General features: G+C 49.1%; 1 long non-coding RNA gene across 2 annotated transcripts; it reads left to right on the forward strand.

The window, feature by feature from the left end:
- Positions 1–6867: 6867 nt before the first annotated feature.
- On the forward strand, positions 6868–14471 carry LOC131494926 (uncharacterized). 2 transcript variants are annotated; one of them, XR_009253653.1, is made up of 4 exons: positions 7494–7958; positions 9057–9106; positions 9479–9654; positions 12621–14471. It is a non-coding gene; the product is annotated as an uncharacterized LOC131494926 (long non-coding RNA). The 2 variants fall into 2 exon arrangements; XR_009253652.1 differs by adding an exon at positions 6868–7159 and having other exon boundaries at positions 7896–9654.
- Positions 14472–18026: the final 3555 nt, after the last annotated feature.

Here is an 18026-nt window from a genome sequence, read left to right on the forward strand (position 1 = left end):
AAAAATCGGATGTTGATATTGTCTCTCAGATATTGTCTCTCATGGGCTCAGGATGCTTTGTTTTGGTTAGAGAGAAGCTGGAGATGTTATCTAGGGGGTGAGTTGGCCAGACAGGCTTGTTTCCCAAGGGGCACTGCCAAGCTGAGTCCCCAGTCTGGTCCTGCGCTTCTCAGGGCAAGGAATGATTAGTTAGGGCAGCTGGAAATGTTTGGCTTAGAACCCTCTTGCTTAATCAAAACCTACAAGAAACTGACATGTTAACCATGAGTCCCGTTAATTCATATTTAATGGAAAATGTATCAACCGAATGGTGGAGAATCCTATAACACTGGCGGCTGCTGACTTCTGTTCATTAAAGCCTCCAGCTTCCATCTCTGTTTTGGGGAGGTGTATCCCAGGGCACTTCACAAGGTTCCTCATGGTTGTTGGAGGTTCTATTCTCCGCCCCTTCCCCCCAGCAACACTAGGAAGAGAGTGAACATTTCTGGATCAACTCCCTTCTTAAAAGTCCCCAGGTTGATCACTTCAGCTCTGTAAGAGTCTTCCTTGAGCTTGGTTCACTTCGTTTGCTCACTACAATCAGCCCAAATTCCCATTTGGTGACTTGATATTACCTTCCTGAGAATGTAGGTCTATCACTCTGTGGGAGTGGGGTTCTCACATTTCTAGAAGCTGTGGATTCACTGACCGTCCTTAGAGTGATCATTTCTACAGACAGCTGATCTCATCTGGGATGGGAAGGTTTGCCTTCCTCAGTGGGTCCTGATGTTGCCTCCATGGATGGGCAATTTTTACAACAGCCGCACAGAAGAGAAGAAATGACGGATGTATCTATGGAACCAGAGCAAACCGAAAGGTTCCCTTTTCTTACTCTGTTGAACCTCAACCTCATTTAAGTAGAACAGCAAATAAGTGTTACAGAGAAGTCTCAAGATGCAAAAAGTCCACCCCCAACACACACACACCCTTCAACTTGTGAAAGATGAAGTGGACCAGTGAAAATACAACTGTGTACTAAAAGCATCAGAAGTGCGTATAATTGGGGCGCCTGGGTGGCTCAGTCGGTTGGGCGTCCGACTTCGGCTCAGGTCACGATCTCGCGGTCCATGAGTTGGAGCCCCGCGTCGGGCTCTGTGCTGACAGCTCAGAGCCTGGAGCCTATTCCAGATTCTATGTCTCCCTCTTCCTATGACCCTCCCCTGTTCATGCTCTCTCTCTCTGTCTGTCTCAAAAATAAATAACTGTTAAAAAAAAAAAAATTAAAACAAAAAAAAGAAGTGCGTATAATTGCTCTTGCCTATGTTTTTGCAGTCAAGTTTGGATGTCACAAAGTCATCTTAAAAATCTCAATCTGGCGTGCGTATTTGTATTTAAAAAACCCAGCTGATAGAAAGGTAGATGATGTCTCATTTACACTTCAAATAATATCGCGAGGATGGGTATCGATGCCGGTCTGTGTGGGTAGGTTTTGTTGGTAAAACCCTCACTATGGGCCGGGATGATTGATTACAAGACTAACTCCACGTCGTTTCTCTGCAGCCCACCTTCTCGTCCCCTCCCCTGGCAAGTAGAAGTAAGCTTTCGTTCACCAGAAGAAGGCTCAGGGTAACAAAAGTAGCTTGGGTTAGTCAGAATGCTCTCCTCACTGGAAAACCACCATTGGAGGGGCCAGGAAATGACAATTTTCAGCCCCCTGTGGTACGTGAGCTGGAAACCATACACTGTCATGTGAAACCAGGGAAACTCATATATTTCAGGAAAAGCTCCCCCTCCCCCTGGGGTTGTCGTGTTTTGCTCTGTGTGAATCGAATTCCTTTATTTTTCTGTAGAGCATCTATGGTTCCTACCGGAAGGAAACAGAACACTTCAGTTCTCTGAAGGGAAGCTCCTCCATCTGCGGCCTGCAGGCCTTTACTGGAAACACTGTTGCATTTCCTCCGTGGGACATCAGGTTTATCAGAGCTGTGAAAGCGACGCGAAGATAAGACCAGTGACGTTTTTCTGATTACGACAAAGCGGCCTGCTTGCTGTCTGGAAACAGTGAATCCTTGATTTTGAAGGGACTCCAGCAACTTAAGGTTGAAAGCAGGGCTTCTTCACTTATTTGAATTTTGCCTGTCCCTTGGGGGAGGGCTGCTGATGAGTTACTCCAAGATTTTAAAAGTACTAGAAGGAGAGGTCACTGGGTTTGTGGCTACGTTTGGCTCCTACTATTGTGCAATAAAACCACGTTCTGCTGGTTTCCTTAGGTAAGAGGAGAAATGACTGGACGGAATACCCATTGGCATTTGTATTATTTGAAGAAACACAGTTTAAATGCTCAAATATTTGAAACCTTTAAAAAATCAGAACTAGTATTCTGAAATCACAGAGCACTTTAATGTTAACCTGGGTGGCTAGCATAAATGCACAAGATGATGTGTTAATCTCTGGGGTGTTTGGAAATATTCCCCTTCTGTAAATTTAAATTGTTCTCACAAGGTAAGTTCATTTTCTATAGCATTCAATGTGATTTTAACATTTCTTCATGATCATGTGTGTTTATCAGTTTGTCCTTGGATCCGGTCAATGCTAGCAATCTGAAACAGTCATTGCCACATTCCAGATCCAGCTGTAGGACTTCTGGGAAATTACTTAACACCCCTGAACCTCAGTTTCTTCACTTACAAAGTGGGGATAATAACACTGTCTACCTCCTGGAGTGCTTCTCTATTTATTTGCATATGGATTTATTTATTTATTAAAGTTTATTTATGGGGCGCCTGGGTGGCTCAGTCGGTTAAGCGTCCGACTTCAGCTCAGGTCACGATCTCACGGTCTGTGGGTTCGAGCCCCGCATCAGGCTCTGGGCTGATGGCTAGGAGCCTGGAGCCTGCTTCCGATTCTGTGTCTCCCTCTCTCTCTGCCCCTCCCCCGTTCATGCTCTGTCTCTCTCTGTCTCAAAAATAAATAAACGTTAAAAAAAAATAAAAAAAAAATAAAGTTTATTTATTTATTTTGAGAGAAAGAGATCTTGTGCTCGGGAACAGGGGAAGGGCAGAGAGAAAGGGAAAGAGACAATTCCAAGCAGGCTCTGTACCATCAACGCACAGCTGGACTTGGGGCTTGAACTCATGAGCCGTGAGATCATGACCTGAGCTGAAACCAAGAGCCAGTCACCCAACTGACTGAGCCACCCAGGCGTCCCGTCCCTCTATCAATTTAACAAATACTGTTGTGTGCCCCAGGAGTCCTAGGCCTCAGTGACACATTGGAGAGCAATGCTGAATCTGTGTCCCTGTCCTGCTGGTTCTTATGGCTCAGGGAGGAAAAGGAATAAGCAAGCAGACAGAAAAATAACTAATTTCACATGATTTTAAGTGCTATGCAGGAAAATTGAGTGCTAGGGTGATTTGATTGGTTTGAAGGAAGGTCTCCGTGATGTGGAGACATTTAAATTGAAGAATGAAAAAAAAATTAGCCAGGCAAAGGCTGGATATTCCAGGCAGAGGGAGAAATGTGCAAAGGCCCTGAGGTGGGAATGTCTTTGATCTTCTCTAGAAGGGCCTGACTCATGGCTGGAGGACAGTGATGTGGTCTGCTGGAGTAAATAGGCAATAGGCAGTTTCGGGTGATGGTTTATGGGCCAAGGGAAGCAGCTGGAGTTTTCTTGTGCACTTTGGGAAGACTTTAACCAAGGGCAGGACTTGACCTTGTTTACATTTAAATAAATTTTGTTTTGTTTTGTTTTAAAGTAGGCACCACGCCCAATGTGGGGCTTGAACTCACAACCCTGAAATCAAGAGTCGCACGCTCTACTGACTCAGGCAGCCAGGTGCCCCTTTTCTTTTTTACATTAAAAAAAGTTTTTTTTTTTTTCTTAACCTTGTTTACATTTTAAAAAGAGCTGTCTGGATACTGTGTGTGTGGAGAGGAGACTGGGAAGAACGAGTGGAAGCCGGGCTTTCTTTGTAAGGATTAAATGAGCTGATGAATGTTTTTTGTTTTTTGTTTTTTTTATAAAAAAAAATTTTTTTAACGTTTATTTATTTTTGAGACAGAGAGAGACAGAGCATGAACAGGGGAGGGTCAGAGAGAGGGAGACACAGAATCTGAAATAGGCTCCAGGCTCTGAACTGTCAGCACAGAGCCCGATGCGGGGCTCGAACTCACGGACCGTGAGATCATGACCCGAGCCAAAGTCGGCCGCCCAACCGACTGAGCCACCCAGGCGCCCCGAGCTGATGAATGTTTAGCACTTGGTGTGATATTCAACGCATAATAGCCTAGTTCATGTTAGTGATTGTTATTCATAATTATTATCAGTATTAATAACAATAATACTTTAGTTTGGCATCACCATCTGATGGTTTAAATTCAACATTAATATCTGAAATTAAATGCCCATGTTGATTTCAGTCACAACAATGTAAAAAAAAAAAAAAATTAGGTCAGCAGCTGGGAAGTGAGTTTATTGGCCTAGCTGGGACTCAGTTGTAAAGCCAGTTTTGATTCGTTAACTGTTTGCCTTATTGTTGTCGAGATAGTTACAGGTGTTGAGTGTAAGCTTGTTAATAAGCAAGTTTATGAAACCTTTCTCATTAAATTACCAATCTGTAAAACAAGGCACTCGAAAAAAAAATCTTCTTTTCCAGAAACCGTAGCATTTACTTCTGTGAGATTTACTGCTGACCCCAACGACGATATAGGCAGAGAGAATGTGTGTTTGGAAAACTGGGATTTATATATCAAATCTCAGGCTTTGGGAAAGGATCCCTCTTTGGGCCGCAGGTAACCAGAGTGCATGCAGTCCATTTTCCTTAGTCTCCGTCAGTTTTTCAGCACCTGTAGGCAGTAGGGGAAAGCCACATACTGCTGAGTAACTTTGCTCCCTGTCCCGGACCTCTCTGAGCCTCAGTGTACTCATCTGTCAAATGGTTGTGATAGGAGGTTGTGATGACCTCCTTTTAAGGCCCCCAAGATTGAGGGAGAGAAGTCGTCAAAGTATTTCCATCGTGTCTGACACATAAAAAAGCTCAACAACTGTTAACGGTTGAGCTAATATTAGCATTATTATCTGAAGACCAAGGTACCTGCTCTCCTTTATTTGACCCATTTAATTCCAGGTGAAAAGGAAAGTTCTGGATTCCAGGCAAAACTGCTTTGGATGTCAGAAAATGTCAGTGTGATGACCTTTGACATTTTATCTGTGACCCTAATTTAACCCCTGAGCCAGGATGAGCCCTGGAAAAGAGCCCATTGGCTCTGGCTTCCGGCTGTAGTCCCAGACCCAGACTCTGTGCGAGGCCGTCCTCAAAACGCTGGGAGTGTGATAAGCAGGGGGTCTGAGGTTCCAATTCCCTCTGTCCTCTGCGGTTTCTAACTGGCAGTAATTATTTCTGGAATGCTCTAATGCTAAATAATGATGCTGCTAGCTGCGTTTTCGAGCACAGGTGCCAGCTGTTACCTGGTGTTGGGGGGTGGGCAGCTGACCGCTCGGGGCGCACTTCCGGCCTTCGCCAGGCCCAGCCCCTGCCCACACAAACAACACAAAGGCAGCCCCAGCCTCCTGCAGACCCACCCCGCCCTTCCCCCTCGGCCTGAAGGAGGCCCTTCTCCCTCCCTCCCAGGCCTCGATCCCCTCCTCCACCTCCCTGCCCTCCCTCCCACTGGTGGTTTCTTCCTGCACAAGAAATCCAGGAAACCACCACTCACATTTCCTCTGCCCACAGTTTCTCCAGGGCCTGACTCACACACAATTCAGCTTGATTTGGAGTTCCCTTGTCTCTGCCGCATGAGAAACCCCAGCTCTCCCATTCATTTCTGGGAGTGCGGGCCTGCCAGAGAAGGTGGCTTCTTTTTGGGTCTCATAATTGACCTTTCATCATTAAAAGGGGGGGGGGGGCTTCATACCGAAGACGAATCACCAAAGAACAAACGTGAGGCTGTTGGCTTTGGCTTTACACACACGCGCGCGCGCGCGCGCACACACACACACACACACACACACACAGCCTTCCACATTCGTCAATAGGCAGCCTTCAGCAAACAACATCTGCAGGCTGAGTCGGTGTTCGGTGACTTACTCTTGGTAATTCATTGTTTCTCTGGTGCCGGTGACAGTAGCTAAAAGGGCAGAACAGCAGGCCGATTTGGCACAGAAACATATTTAAATGCGAGCCGAGGGGTTTGCCCACCTTCTGATGAGTGGTTGACTCGCTACCAAAAAGCAAAACAAAAACAATAGGTGGGGTTGCTGGGGGTGGGGGGGCAAGAGTTGCAGTTTCTAAACTGGGCGGAGGCTCCTTTAATCTCGGCGGCGAGAATAATACCAGGGGGTCACAGCACATCTGCTCGGGAGGAAAGACAAAGGGCAAGGTGGGGCTGCAGGGGCCTGCGGGCCGAGCTGGGCGCAGGGCGCGGCGCGGGGGCCCAGGCTCTGCGCGCCCGCCGCAGCCCCCGCCGCAGCATTTAACCTTGACTTCTCCCTCCTCGCATCTGGCACGGGAGGAAAGCAGGTCCAGATGGGCGTCCTGAGTGTGACGACTCCCCTCCCTCCCCCGCGCTCTCGCGCAGATGTCGCTCGCTGTTCTGGGGGCCCCGCCACGCCGCCCGCGAAGGCGCACCGCGCAGCGTCCACGCGCGCCCCTGGTGTCCCCTGCCGCGGCCCTGCTGTGACCGCGGAGCCGGGCGCTGGGTGCTCCCGCGGGGTTCCCGGGAACAATGGCGAGCCTGTGCTCGGCCGGCCAGGGGCCCGTCCCCGCAGCTGGCGCGTCCCGCAGCGCTGAGCTCCGAACAGTCCCCGGGGAGGGCCCAGACCAGACCGCCCCGGGGCGGGGAGGGTGGGGGGGGGGGAGTGGGGGTGGGAGGGCGCCGGGGCCAAGGCCGGGAGAGGGCAACCCAGGCCCCGGCGCCCCGAGCTCGCGACGACAGTGTCGCCCGCGCCAGGCAAGTCCATGGAGACAGATCACGCCGTGACAGGCCAGAGGCGGCTCGAGGGATCCATAATTTATGATGTTGTTCTTACCAGTCCGGTTTGGGATTTCACAAGCGTTGCCCGTTCCCCTCCCATTTGTTGCTCCCGCCCGTCCTTTTGGAGAAAACTCCTTTTCCCCTACCCAAGACAGTAGCAGTTGCCGGATTGAATTAATGTGATAAGAGAGAGAGAGAAAAAAGGTGGGTTTCTACTGGAGGGATTGCTGGGGGGGGTGGGGGTGGGGTTGGTGGTGAAAGGAACACAGGTAAGGGGGCGGGGCTGAGACCATGCTTAGTCCACTGTGTACCTTCCACCGATTTTACCCTAAGCAGAAAAAAAAAAAAAAATAACCCTCTTAGCCAGACAGTTGAGGTGGGGGCTTTGTGGTGAGAGGTAGTGAAAGCAGATCTTCCCTTGCCACTGAGATCGATCATTTCCCTCATTTATAAAGGCACTTCTTCCTCCTAAGTGAATATATATATGTATGTGTATATATATATATATATATATATATATATATTCATTTTTTTTTTTTTTTTGCACTGTAGGCCTGCAAAAATTATGACTTGGGCGACAGGAAGGGAAGGGGTTCATGCTCCTCCTTTGCTGGCCTGATGCCACTCGTCCCTCTCAGGGGCTTACCCTCCAACCCCAGGGACTCCTTAACCTAGGACACATTGAGGGACCCTTGGCAAACATGCTCCTGTCCCCAAATTCCTTAAATTGCTGTACTGACTGGGGACAGATTTATCAAGTTTTCATGCAATACGTGAGTATGTGATAGACACAACCAAGGACCCCAAACTAAGTTGGAGGAAGTTTTCTTTCTTGTTACCTTTTCCTTTTCCTTTGTTTGTTTGTTTGTTGTCTTGAAAACAAACTTATTGTAGGTCCCTTCTTTTTCCTTTTTGGACTCCCAATGGCTAAATGGAATTCAGAGCAGAGAGCAACTGTTGCAACTGCTCGCAAGGCTGGAGCCGGTGAAGACGCGAAGAAAGCGAAGGTTGGACCTGGTCAGACCGCTTCTGATTGCTGCAAAGGCCCAGAGGCCCCACGCCCAGGGCAGCTCCCATTTCGCCTGGGCTGAGGAGGGAACAGGCCTGGGACGGTCTGCAGGCTCCAGAGCCTCTGCAGATGGCTGGGTCATTTTGTGGTTTACAAATGATCAAGTCAGGTTGAAGCCACAGTCTCTGTGGTTACAAGGCAACTGTGATTAGTCACCCAGTTAGTGACCCAGTTATGGCACACCCTCTTTTAAAAGGACATCATTCAACATCTTGCTGGCTTGATTTCAGAAACGTTCCATGTAGACCAGGAAAGTGAACACTGCAAGGCGGTGGGGGGGGGGGGGGGGGGGTTTAAGCCTAGGTTATGTGTTTGCATATGCCAAGAGTTGGATTTTCCAAAAAGGAGTAAATCTGGGAGTTAACTTTTGAGGCTAGAATTTCACTGAACTTTGGCGAGAGATTGCTTTTCAAGTTCAGGTATGGCTGTTTCTGCAAGGAGTCGGGGAGAGAGAGAAAAGAGAGTTACCTCGTGAGCTTTGACTTGGCTTATATATTCATGGCCATCTGTAAAATGAAAGTGGGGAGGCAGGAAGGGGAAGAAGAACACTACATATGAAGGCTTGTGTGGCTTTTGATTTTTTAAAAATAGCCTTTCTTTTTACCACAATGGCATAGGAACTCATAGACATGAGTCCCCAGTAATAGTAAACAAATTAGCTTCTTTTATCTGAAAAACAAGTAGAGTAAGTCTCTCTCTCTCTCTCTCTCTCTCTCTCTCTGCAAAGAGAAAATGCAAAACAAAAATCCCCCCTCCTCTTAAAGGCTTCTTTGCTGGTTGCGTGTTTGTCCAGGAACAAATAGTCTTTTATTCGAACGGTCTCCAAAAGTTCATAAGCAAAAAAAGTGTCCAACGTCTGGTTACCGACAATGCAATCTCTGGCTGCATGGTGAAGCTTTTCTGTCCTGAATTTGTGATCTGCTATCAGAGTCCTTTAATTTCTGTGAACAGAAGGCTCTTTGGGAGAAGAAAGCTTGGGGGTGGGGAGTGACATTGGAATCAGTCTTTTTTCCCCCTTTTTGCTGTTTTCTTCCAGGCAGCAAGTAGTGCTTGAATTCTTCTGATCTTTCCCAGCATCTTACCGAGGTGAGGGCCAGGGAAGGGTTAAGCCGGGCCACAGGCAGGTTTCCCTGCTGGCCTATTTTACTGGGGTGTAGCAGCTGGTCAGGCACCACCTAGGAACTGTTCATAAAAAGGAGACGCCCTACTCCTGATGCCCTTTATCTCCTTTGGAGATTTTCCTTTTACAGCGTGTTTTATCCAGTCTTCAGTGACAACCATCTTTTTAAAGTCCTAGGTTCCCTTAAACCATTGGGGGTTTACATGTATTCCTAACATTCCCTGTGTAGTATCTGGCAGGATGAAAGGAAAGAGGCAAACCATTAGGGAGAAAATAGAGAGTCATTTTGAGGGCTGTGCAAAACTGATTATTTGTAACTAAATTTTACTTGCTTGCAGATAAATTATTTTAAACATTTGGTCACCTTTTGTGGTTTGAAACTTCAATTCGAGTTGGATTCCATTTCACACGCTTACTGAGAAGCTTCAGAAGTCTGGTCCTTTCCTAGGTGCAGAGGACACAGGAGAAAGCAAGACACCCAGAGGCCACACTCTCATGGAGCTTATATTCTAATGTATGTGTGTTTGGGGGTGGGTGGGTAGAACTAATAAATAACTTTAAAATAACTTTTGGGTAAGCACAGGTGCTTTCTCAAAAGGTAGGTAGCCATGGTACCTCTTGGGAGAAATAGTGCAGGCAGAGAGTCTCATGGAGGCCTGAGACTGGGATGGGTTGTTTCAGCCATGGAGACAGAAAGAAGGCCCGTGTCACAGGGTTGGAGAGAAATAGGGTGGAGAGGAGGCGCAGGGTTCTTTCACTGTGGATTTTTCCATGCTTGCCAGAGTTGGCAATTTGCACAACTCCAGGGGGCGCTGTCCTAACCTAAAGCCCGCCTGCAACTGGCATGGGCCCTGATTCACTTCCACGTGCAGAGTTGGGAGAGCTGGGAGGTCAGATGCTGTCCCCTTTATCTGCAAGTCTTTGCCTTGACGTAAAAGCCAGCCACATCGACTGGACGCAGAAGACACAGCTCTTGTGGAGCGAAAAATGGTGGCTGGGGTGGGGGAGGGGAAGGTGCAGCCGTGTGTGTCTTGTGGAGTTGGTCAACTGGTGGGGACAGCCTCGCGTTACCCAGTTCTGAGGTGAGAGATCCTATGACATGTGCAGCCAAGACCCACATTTCCCCTCAGGAGAGGTTTGTGCCCACTGGAAGCAGTCCCCTCTCACCTGGAGTGGCCTTCCTTTCTCACACGGGCCTGATACCAGGCCCCTGGATCTGCTTCAAGTTTAAGGAGGCCTGGGGCGTCTCTTCTTAGGTCCCTCTGGTCCGTCCCAGCATCAAGGGCAAGACTTGACCGATGTGGTCCTTTGGTTCCTGCACTTTCCCCAGGCTGGTGTTTGCCTCAGGCAAGCCCCCAGTGTTGTCTGGGATTTGCTTGGTCTGCCCTACATCCCACTCCCCTGGGGGCCTCCCCCTCCTTCTGGGCTTGCGGGGACTTTGGCCACCCGGGCTCTGGGAAGTAAGCCGATGAGCTATTCTCCATCTCTGCACTGCCGGCTTTCATTGGCTCCTGGACGATTGGAAGGTACCCAGAATGGCACCCCCTGAGGCCGCATTTCCGGTCAGGCAGGGGAGAAGGCTCTGGAGGAGCCTCCCTGGCTCTTGTCCAGGCAGAAGCAGCCAGTGAGAAGCAGGGACTTGAGTCTCAACGCCCCCGGCCTCTTCGCTCACCAATCTGTCACCCTGTCCGGGCCTCAGTGAATCAGAGTATTTAGACTTCTACATTTGTCTACTTCAGCTCTCATCCAGAATACTTTGTTTTTGTCTTGTCAAGCTGCCTAGAGCCACAGAAAACCAATATATCCCCTATTCCGTCTTTCTCTTCAGCTCCCAAGGTCCAGCTGTAGGCCCCAAGACCGTGGGTTTGAATCTTAGCTCTGCGTTTTACTGGCCATATGGCCTTGATACGTTGTACCATTTCTAGGAGCCTCAGTTAGCTCATTTGTAAAACAAGGAAAATAATAGCACCCACAGAGTTGCAAGTTGTCACAGAGTTGCTGCAGGAATTACATGGGATCGTTGAAGAAGAATTCCTTGAAACACGCCTAGCCCACAGCAAGGGCTCAGATAATATGAGCAGTATTGAATATTGCAAGCCAACTCCTTACTGTCTCCTTCCTCGTAACCTCACACTGTGCTCTGGACAGCCTCTGATCCTGGCTTTCTCTGTCTCTTTGAAGTTCTTCTCCACGGTGTCTCCTGGTGTTCTAGACTGAACGGGGCAGCTCGTGTTGGCCCTCTATTTGGCTCACGTTGTAGAATCTCCCCCGTCTGCAACCGTAGGCTCTACATGGGTCCCTTCCTGATTGTCATCGCTTTCTGCAGCTGACTTCTTACGGCTTCCGCTTCCACTTGGACTCCATGTGCCACCACAAGCCCCACCTGTCTGAAAACCAAATTACCATCCTCCTTCTAAATCAGAAACCCTCTCCCAACTCGCAAACGTATGACTCCATTCTTGGAGCCGTGCTGGTTCCAACCTCGCCTGAATACGCGTCCTCCCGTCTTCTGCCTCCACCTTCTGACACTCCGGGTCCAAAGCATCTGCATTCAGTGTGTCCCTCTTGGAACTATTTTCTTTCCAAGGCCGTGATACACATGCAGTTCCTGAGCGCTCATGCTGTCGTGTTCTAGTCGCTACCCAACCTGCCCCCAGAGCTCCAAGTTCTCCCCTGTGATGGGTCCCACAGTGGACTGCTTGGCCCCACAGGCAGCCCATGGGAGAGAGAGAACAACCTGGTCAGGATCTTAACCTCAGCCGCACCATACAAGAACTCGGTTTCGCCACCTGAATGATACGCTCCCGCATGTGCGTACTGGCGATTTTTTGGCTTATGTCCACCCCACAATTTGATGTTAGGGGGAGCTTCTGGAAAGGCCTCTGAGATTGATTTGCATGAAGGGCCAAGAGAGTCCTGGGTCAGGACTCACCATGAGGGCACAGAGAGTCAAAGTGTGGTCAGATTCATTACAGTTTAAGCTACTGGCCTCGGGGCGCCTGGGTGGCGCAGTCGGTTAAGCGTCCGACTTCAGCTCAGGTCACGATCTCGCGGTCCGTGAGTTCGAGCCCCGCATCGGGCTCTGGGCCGATGGCTCGGAGCCTGGAGCCTGTTTCCGATTCTGTGTCTCCCTCTCTCTCTGCCCCTCCCCCGTTCATGCTCTGTCTCTCTCTGTCCCAAAAATAAATAAACGTTGAAAAAAAAAATTAAAAAAAAAAAAAAAAAGCTACTGGCCTCGTGTAGAAAGTGAGGGGAGATTTCAGGTGGGCTAATAATAGTAACAGTAAATATTCTTACGAATGTTGTCCCCTGGCCCCGTTTCCCGACTTCCAGTTCAGGGACTCGCACCAGATCCTAAGAGTACGAGCGATGACAAAACGAGTAGAAGAGTCAGTTTGCTAAAAGGTCTACGTGTCGTCCTGAGCACGAGTGCTGCTTTGATGCATTAATACATTCATTCCTCCACTATTTCCTACGCAGGTCCTGTGGTCTCCACACTGGGGATATGCCTGCCTGCAGTTCACAGTCAAGCAGGGGAGGCAGATAATACAAACAAGCAATGACCTTGAAGGTCAGTACGTGCTACGGGTAGTCAGATACAGAAGGTCACAGGACCACATATTAGGGATGCTTAACCTTAAGCTTAGTGAATCAGATGAGGCTTTGTGGAGGCCATGGAATCTAAGCTAAAACACGAGAGGAAAGCAGGAGTCAGATGGGGACGGGAAGAGTTCCTTGTGGAGGGGAACAGGGCACACAAAAGTCCCTCGGGCAGAGAAGCACGGCATTTGTGAGGAAATGAAGAAGGTTCAGCTTGGGCAAAGCGTGGCCAGGATGCTGAAGAGACAGGACGGGCAGACACAGGGCATTGCAGGGTGGGCACATGAGTTTTGATTTTATGCTAATAGGCTATGAAAAACCATGGGAAGGGTTTCAAAGTTGGAAAGTTGGTGTGTGTGTGTGTGTGTATGTGTGTGTGTACAAATGGGTGGGTTTGAGCAGTATTGGAGAGAGTTTGCACCAGAGAGAGAAAGGTCATGGATACCGCCCCCCCCCCCCAGGTTTCTGATTTGAACCACTGGGTGGGGGGGCACTGCTGAGGTCAGGAATACTTGGGGAAATGTGAAAGGGAAGAGGGCAGGTTTGCTTTTGTGCATCTTAGGTTTGAGGTTCCTGACAGACTGCCAAGTGGATGTGAATTTGGGGACACTGGTCATCATTGGGAAAGCCAGGAAGGACTTGAGAAAAATCATTCAGATAACGTGTGTGTTTGTTTCAGTGGTAGCCTGAGATCCTGTGGCTGTCAGGAGAGAAATTCACTCCAGCTAGCCCGAAAAAGTGTGGAATTGTTAGGGTACAGAGAGCTTCACGGGGTGTGTTGCTCACCGGGAAGCTATGAGGATGGGAACAGCTCTTCTGGACTATGTAGGACAATGTGGCCACCTGCCACTCGAACCTTCACTTACACCGCATGCCCCTCTGTGCTCGTGTGTGAGGCCTCCAGCCTCCATATCTGCCCCCTGCAGAGCTGACTCCTGCTCTCACTTGCCAAAGGACTTGACAGCTGCATTGAAAAGCCTCCTGTGGACTTCACCACAATCTTTAAAAGACTTTTTTGGATCTTTTATTTATTTTTGAGAGAGAGGGACAGAGAATGCGCAGGGGGAGGAACAGAGAGAGAGGGAGACACAGAATCTGAAGGAGGCTCCAGGCTCCGAGCTGTCAGCCCAGAGCCTGACGCGGGGCTCGAACCCACAAACTGTGAGATCATAACCTGAGCCAAAGTCGGACGCTCAACTGACTGAGCCACCCAGGCGCCCTGAGTACAGAACTTCTGATCAGACACAATGTTGGTACATTCTTTATTTCCCTGTCTAACCCATGAAATCTGCTGCTGTGTGTTCCTGTTCCATGGAGCAGGGAGGAAAGGGCGTGTGCGCAAAACTGTCTGAATGTCTCCTTTACCAGGAGGATCTGGGCAGTTTGCGTGTACTGTACTCTCAAAGCTTCAGTCCCCTACTCTGGAAGTCAGCGCCTACTTCCCCAGGAGAGACAGTTGCACGAGATAACACATGAAATGCTTGCACTCGGTTGACTGTTCCTTTCCTCCTTTTACTTCTCTGTAATTCTTGTGCAAATCATTGCCCAGAAAACAGGGATTGTACTTCTATGACATTTTTATAGTGATTCCTATGCATGGGTATTAACAAATGTTTATAGAATGATTATATATTTTTGTTCCGTTAAATAGTAGTTGTAGCCACTCGATAACATGTTAGGAAATTTGAGATGAGGAAAAATCATTTGCCTATAATCCTGCCATTTAAATAAAAACATATAAACTATGATTTATTTCTGATCGGCTTTTTCTTGGGCTTTTTTTTTTTTTTTACATAAATAGGATCCTAATTTACACACAATAAGATGCAGTGTTTTAAGATGTTTAAACATGAATTATTTGCAGAATGAAAACCATATAATTTAAAAGCATTTAATTCTCATAACTCTCAAATATCGATGGGCATCTTCCTCTGATTTCCTCTGTTTTGTCCTGAACATCTTGCAGAATTGGCAGTGTTCACTTAGAACCTTATTTAATTCTACCAAATTACAAATACATTCCCGGCAAGAGTTATGTCCCTTCAACTGTACTTTGGTGTGTTAGATTTAATGCAGAACTAATGAGGCCAATCTACAGGTTTCATTCTCACGTGAGCCAATTAGCCTTACTAACTACTATAGCCACAAACTTCACCCCAATCTTAGTTTCCCACCTGGCAAATGAATGGCAGGGGTCACCCGTGAGAACAGGAGGAGTTCAATGCAAATCCGTTGCCATTACTAGACAGCCAATGCAAAGGCTTCATCTTTGAACCATTAGGTGACGTTGTGCGGGGGAGGGGTGCTTAACAGGCACAATTAAAATATCCATGTTCAGCAATTGTTGGATTCGAGAACGAAAGCTCTAGATCCATCTAGAACAAAACTAGTCCAGATCCGGTTTTTTTCAAGGACGGTCCATGAAAAAAATCTCTTTACTTCAGATGAAATGGGGGTCAGCAGCTTCAAAACGATGTCACCTGGAGAATTCCTTCAGCCGGCTCTCTTTCTTCACATGAACACCACACCACTGGTAGGGTTAGTAAATCTGAGAGAAGTGAAGTCCAGCTACCGACTGTGCTAAGCCTTGAGTGGACCTCCGAGAAGATCCCAAGAAGCACTTGTGACAAGTGGGAGAGATTTGGAACATGCCCACGAACCTGTTTACCTGAGGTTGGCTTAGAGCAGGGGCACAGATTTCAAAACTTCTACTTGAGAAAAACGCATCACGCTGTGGGGGGAAGGGGACATTTCTCCAGTGAGACGGTACGACGACGTTTGTCTCTGCAGGTCTGCGTGGGTCTGCCACGATGCATATTCTGTGCACTGATGTGCTTTCTTTTCAAGATGGCTTGCTCACATACCCACCACTCCTTGCAAGTCCTTGGAGAAGATGTAGGCTATCAAGAAATACATGCATGGGCTCTGATGACTCTCCTGCCCCGGGGGGATGGGTCTGTGCCATGTTGATATTCTGCCTCACCCTCTCTGTGTTTCAGTGCTAAGGCAGGGACCTTCGTACTTCTGTACGGTGACGGAGAAACCACTGAGGCTTTCAAGCTGCTTTTGTAGCATCTAGATTTCTTTCTAAGTCCTCCTTGTAAGACCGCAATGTTCAGGAGCTCCTGTTTGATATTGTTCTTGCTGGTTACCATGCTGGTGGCATCAAATGTCCTGATTGATTTTTTCCTGATTGGTCCAACCTGGAACAGGATCAGCTTCAGAAGTGGGACGTCTTGCGGTCTGAAATATGAGATCTGTATTGCCGAGGCGCTCTTGACCATCATTTCTCCCATGGAGCCCACGATCTGCCGATCTGCCGGTGGCTGAATTTCCTCTTGGCTTTCTCTCCGGTGACCCTTCTCACTCCTCCTGGTGCCCCCTTTCCCTCCTGCACTTTCTCCCCCTGCTTACAAACAAAACCCCCAAACAATACTCCCCGAACTCTCAAATCCTTCCCTGGGCCCCTGCATCAGACAGAACTGAGTCATTCTGGCTGCCAATTGAGTGGAGGATGTCGGGAAAACGAACCATTGTGTAAGTTAAGGAAAGGGTCAGAGAACCGAAAAGACTCAGCTGCATTAAAGGGCTTCTGTGCCGGATTTTCCTTTTCAGCCATCCAAAGGCATAAATTAAGGACCGTAAACTTGAAGGTATGGCAGATGAACAGAAATGTAGTTTGTGTCTGTTCTATATTTCAGTGAAATTCCTCGATATCCCCGAAACTCCATCAAGAAGCGTCACATATTTTTCATGTCAGCTCTGTTCCCTGCCACCTTTGTTTTCCAGCCTGCGTGCCTGCCTCCCCTTAACAGCTGGACACATCACCATTCCATTTTTCTATTGGTTGTGACTGAAGTAGCTTGAGGTCAATTATTTCCCCAGCAATTGACAAAGAATCTTGACGAAGAGGAAAGTGACATTGTCCCTTAAACAACACTGCTCCCTCCTCCCCCTGCCCTCCCAGTTGAGAGGAGGGCAGACTTTCCTTTTGCAAGCCGCCCAGCAGGGCAGGGGCGGTGGGGTCTGTGGAAGTGCGTGGGTAACATATGGTAAGTGGAGACAATATTTATATTCATGGGGAAAGAGCAGGAGAAGATCCAAAGAAGGTCATTCCACGGAGATTTCAAGCCAGAGACCTGCAGACTTGATAAGTCTGTCTTTGGCCTGGAAACCCCCGAGAGTTTAGAGAAAGAGTTTTGTTTTGTTTTGTTTTGTTGCATTCCCACCACCTGTGCTCCTCTTTGGCGATTTCAAAAAGGGACTATCCCTCCCCCAAAGCTCCAGGACAGTATCACCCTGGACCTTACCAGGGCACCGCCTGGCTCCCACCGCCTTTCCTCCTTCTGCCGCTGCCCTCCACACCAGAATTCAAAGCCGCTCTCTCTGGGCCTCTTGGGCCTGTCGGGGGTTTCTTCCCTTGTGTTGACTGGGGAGCGGGTAACCGAGCGCACTGGCAAAGCGGGCTTTGGGGGCAACTGCTTCTCCGGGGAAGGGTATGAATTATTAATCGGTACTAGATTGCTTTCTGATGAGCCCCCACGAAACCTCCAGTGCCTTCTCCGGCGCTTTCCGGCCGGCATTTTGCGTCACAGCTTCCTAAGAGAGCCAAAGGGCCCTCTTCCAGTCCCCAGTGGGAAAACTCGCGCTGTTCCGCAGGGCCACAGTCCAGCGCGCGCGGGACGGAACACCTGCCCTCCGAGCGGCGGTCGCGCTGCGGTGTAGACGCGCCCACCCGCGTCCCGGGATCGGCAGACACTGGACCGACACACCCACGTGCGCCCCTTCCCGCGCCCCGGAGGCGCAGCTGCGCGCGTCCCCTCCCGCGTCCTGTGCCCCCCCGCCGCCCCCAGACCGCAGGGGGGAAATGTGCGCAGCCTCGCGTGCAGGGTAGCGGAGAGCCAGAGGGTCATTTCCCACCTAGCCGTCGAAAGTTTATTCCTCCCGCACGGAGGGGTGCGTGACGATGAGAAGCCGGGTACTTTGGAGACACCCCCAAAGCGGCGGAGCTCCGCGACTCTCTTGCAACTCGTGTTTGGAGGGGGCTTCTTACTCTCCACTCCTCCTCCCCCCCAAATTGCAGTTCCCTAGGGGCGGGTATTGAGATGGGGGTACAGGTGCGTCTGGACTCGCGCTTGGGAGGGGTCCCCCAGGGTCCGCTCGCGAAGCAGACCGTAAACGAGCGGCCTCTGCACCGAGGCCACGCTTAATGGATTCTTGCAGATAAAAGAACCAGGCTACCTTTCTTTGCTATAATGGCCCCTGAGGCTAACGTCTTAAAGAGGA

The sequence above is a fragment of the Neofelis nebulosa genome, chromosome 14, assembly GCF_028018385.1.
Source record: "Neofelis nebulosa isolate mNeoNeb1 chromosome 14, mNeoNeb1.pri, whole genome shotgun sequence".
Lineage (NCBI taxonomy): Eukaryota > Metazoa > Chordata > Mammalia > Carnivora > Felidae > Neofelis > Neofelis nebulosa.